The following is a 4,782-nucleotide window of genomic DNA, read 5'->3' on the forward strand; positions in this document are numbered from 1 at the left end:
TCCGAGCAGCGAGGAAGACAGCTGCCAGATACTGACCCCGCCTCGCGCAGCGTTCAACACGGCAAAAAGTCCTCAAAAGACAAATAAGTCTTTTTCCTTGTTTTCCTTTCCTTGCCTGTCTTTTGCTTTGCTTGTTTGTCTCTAGGCTTAATTAAAAATCCCACGGGCCGATTTCCTTAAAGTTTGATGGATGGGTGGAAGAAAAGAAGCCACCCAAGTTCAGTGCTGATCCGGATCCAAAGGCGGATCCATAAAAAATAAATGTTAATAATAATTTGCTTCGACATGTACCCCCCCCCCAATAATTTGATGAAAACATTTAAATTATTATTATATATTATTATACTATATAATAACGATAATAATATTAATAATATTAATAATTTTTGTTAATTTGATGTAAATCTATACATGAAATTATGGGGGAGGGGGGGCTGGGGTTCATGACAAAGCAAATTATTATTATCATTATTTTGATTTTACAAACAAGCTACTGCTTGGTTTCATAATTGTATGTTGTTTTTATAATGATATACTTTTGTGTGCATTTTGGTGGTTTGTGTACTTTTTTTGGTGGGGGGGGGGGTGGGGTGGAAACCATCAGCGGCATCTGGCAACACTGAATGCTTGCACATTGCCAGCAAAACATGAACAAATTTGTGAAAAATCAATTAAAAAAATTGAAATACATAATTTATGTCATTTTTACTAAACCCGCTGTAAAGACGATTTGTCACTTAAGTTATTTTGTTCAGTAAGAAGTTGTAGTTTTGTATAAATTACAGTGTTTAAATAAATTATAATGGAGTTTGGATGCAAAACATCTACAAAACGGGGCCCTGCAGAAAAAAACTGGGAACCACTGCCTTGATCTACCAGTTCATTTACACTCTTTTCCTTGGAAATGGGATTCCTCTGGCAGAAATCTGGCCTTATTACACTCAGAGACAGGGTGAGAAGCTTGGAGTAGAGCTACACCTTCTTCACATCAAAAGGAGCCAGCTCAGGTGGTTCAAGCATTGGGTGAAGATGCCCTCTGGCCGTCTTCCTAGAGAGGTCTTCCAGGCACAGCCAACTAGGAGGAGGCCCAGGGGTGACATAGGACACACTGGAAGGATTATATCTCCCAGATAGCTTGATTTAGATAACTTGGCCAAGGATAGGGAAATGTGGGTGGGCTGCTTGGTCTAGTATCACCGCGAGGCGGGCGCGATAGGCAGCAGAAAATGAATGAATTAATGAATGCTGCAAATATCATCCTACATATATTTATGTCATATTGTAGCATTCAATTTCTGGAATACTTTGGACACCACTGCTCTAGAGCAGGAGTGGGCAACTTGTTCCAGAAAGGGCCAAGAGGGTGCAGGTTTTCTTTGCAGCCACTGACACCACCAGGTGATTTCACTGATGAACAGATGGAATCAGTGAATCAGTGAAATCACATGGTGGAGTTGGTGGTTGCAAAGAAAACCTGCACCCTCTTGGCCCTTTCTGGAACAAGTTGCCCACCCTTGCTCTAGGGGTTGGTAATGTTAAACCTTACTCATGTGAAGCATCTTGAGGCAGCTTTGTTGTGATTTGCTATATAAATGAAATTAATTGAAATTGATCCTCATCATACGAGTACATCATATTCTTAGTATTTTTCTGTCAGTGTAGTTTTATACAAATATAAGTGACTATAAACAAAATGTACTATCCCTCAAATATTACATGTGTATGCACTGCCACCTAGTGTACTATTGACTTCACAGCATTTTTGACCACCTTTTCCCCCTTTTAATTCTATAAAATTAATTAAATGTAAAAAATATAAAACTCAAAAAAGAACAGTTCTATAGACACTTTATTGCTGTATTTATTGATTTACACTCAGTGAAATGTTTATCTCACTCACCCTCCAAATATATGTTACCAAACCAAGGCTTAAATAACAAAATAGCTATAACGACACCAAAAAGTTTACAATTAATTCATTTTCACTAGCATATAGGCTGTAATTGTCCATTACAAAATGCTTCTTATATATTTTTTTTATATGTAAGATATAAAACGAGTAATGCACATCCCTCAAAGGGTAAAGAAAAAAAAAAGCAGTCTTTTGAATATATTGCAAATACATTTGTGTGTAAATTGTGTATTGGCAACAAAATAATACCCAACATTCATTATGATAAACAGGTGTCTTGTTTTAACCACTAATGTAATAACTGTCACAATATTTTAATGATTATTACAAAGTTGGCACAAAGACACAACTAACACAGCTATTAGTAATGTCACGACCGCCTCATTCATGAATATAGAGTCTTAGTCTGATAAGAGTTCACAATACTTTCCAAATGATTATTACAATATTGGCTGGAGTTTGCCTGCTATTTTACTAATTATTTTAATATTGGTTATGTTTCCTGTGCAGTTTCACCTGCAGTTGTAGTTTCATAAATCTTTCTGAAATTTTTATGGAAGATTCATATCCTGGTAGGTAAGAACTGATTCAATTTTCAAGGTCAAAGGGCAGTCAGGAAAAATCTTGGAAAATTGGAAAAATCCCTATCTTTGACACTGAACGAATTTTCAAAAATTCATAACTGTCAAAAAAGCTCAAATTTATTATGTTATATTTGAAAGCATTATGTAGGACGGTATCATTTATCAACTGACAGAGTTCGATCCAGATCTGATCTAGATTACAGATTGTATGGCCATTTAAATTTAAGTTTGAAAACCCAGTTTAATAAATATTTTGCATTATATCTTAATCAGAAATGCCCCAGTCACTCTCATATTTGAAAGTGAGGTGCAGACTGGCACTCACTGTCACCTGACAAAGTTTGATCCAGATCTGATCCAGATTGTGGATTTTATGGACATTTGAATTGAATACTGAAAAGTCCATTTAGTGTACATTTTGTATTATATCTCAATCAAAAGTGTCTCAATCACTCTAATTTTTCTGTTATGGATTTACCTTTTTATTCATTTTATTTTTATATTTAATCATTGCTACTACTGACTCGTCACCAATGAAATTTTGTTGTTTATTACAATGACAATAAAGTCTCTCTTATCTTATCTTATCTCTCTCTTACAACCACCAAAATTGGATGGAGGTTCCAATTTTATGCCTGTTTGTCGATCTTCCAGTTATCAGTCGGAAACCAAATGCCAAAAAGCAATGACAAGTTTTGCATAGCAGTTATAACCAATGTTCTGTGAAAATTATATCAAAAAAGAATTGAGAAACCAAAAAAGTTGAAAAACAACAACAAAACTGACACCACACAAAGAAAACTTTCATTCAAGTGCATGAACTCAATACATACTTCTGACATTTGATCACATCTAACTGAATGAAAAGCCACTTCTAACAGGGCTTTGACCTTGAAAATTTTTCCAACGTAAAATTTTTGTGGAATTGGAAACTAGTGTTGGCGGAGCATGAGCACGGTGCTGTAGTTGCAATAGTGTTTGAGTTTGCGATTCTAATTGTTGGCGTTATTGTATTTACAGTCATGGTTTGTTGTGATATTTCATCTGGTATTGTAATTATTGCAATACAATTTCATTCACTATTTGTTTAGTTTGCTATGCATTTGCACCCACTATGGGAATTATAGTAATAGGGTTTGTTGTGCAGTTTTACCTGCTATTGTAACAGCAATTACAATTCAATTTCACCACTACAGTACATATTAAAGTAGTGATTAAATTTGCACCCACTGTGGTTTCTTCTGCAATTTCACCTGCTATTGTAATAGTTGTTACAATAAAATTACACATGTTAATACTATGGTAGCTACAATAGCATTCGTTGCATTCACTTGCTGTTGTAATAATTATTACAATAACTGTTGTGTTTCAAGTGCAATTTTTCCTCACTCATGTGATCATAATTAAGAAAGCGGTTGTTATCCGACTAAGATGAAGAATACTCTACTATTCACAGAATGAGGCATTAATGACATGACTAACTTGTATTACGATAATGATTGAGTTAGCTGTGCATTTTCGCTTGTTACTGTAATAATTATAGCGACAGTTATTACAATAGCAGTTTCAACATTTGCCTACAGTTTGCAAAATAATAACATATTCGACAGTGATGGTCAGGAAAAAAAATCATAATAGTGTAACATCATCAGCATATAACTGGAGATCACTGGCAGTACATATGAAATATATTTTAATTATTTTTTCCATTAATGTTTACAGTTTTTCCTTGACAAATTAGACCAGCTTAAAAAAATAAGACCTGTTGCACTGGTTCAATGCTCATTTTAGTAACAGTCCAGACATGGCTTTAGTGGTTGTTTTTACATAATGGGGAGGTTGTGTGGATTGTTTGCAGGGTGGTCAGCATGGGAATTCATCTGATTGCAATTTTCTTATGGAATTCAGCAATCAAGATTTGAAATTTAGCATGATGCTGCACAGTGTAATGCTTAACACAATGGCACACGTGAGCTTTATGCAATCGTCTGTCAAAACAAAACCTTTCGAGTTCAGTCAGTAAAATGCTTGTTTGACACAAAACAAGTCGGGATACAGCAACCTCACACCTAGATGTGACTGAACAACAGCAACAGTCATGTTTTCGAGCCATAAATTACCAAACAGTGATGGAGCCTCATGTACGAATTCAGCACAAGAACATTTATCACTCCATTTGGACTCAAAGCAGACAGCCAGGTCCTAGATGTTGGCAGTATAGACGCATCATATTGCACACAGAAGTTAAATCTTGATTTTGAAACACCCACACAATACTTTTCAAAG

This window comes from Thalassophryne amazonica, chromosome 11 (assembly GCF_902500255.1).
Source record: "Thalassophryne amazonica chromosome 11, fThaAma1.1, whole genome shotgun sequence".
NCBI classification, from domain to species: domain Eukaryota; kingdom Metazoa; phylum Chordata; class Actinopteri; order Batrachoidiformes; family Batrachoididae; genus Thalassophryne; species Thalassophryne amazonica.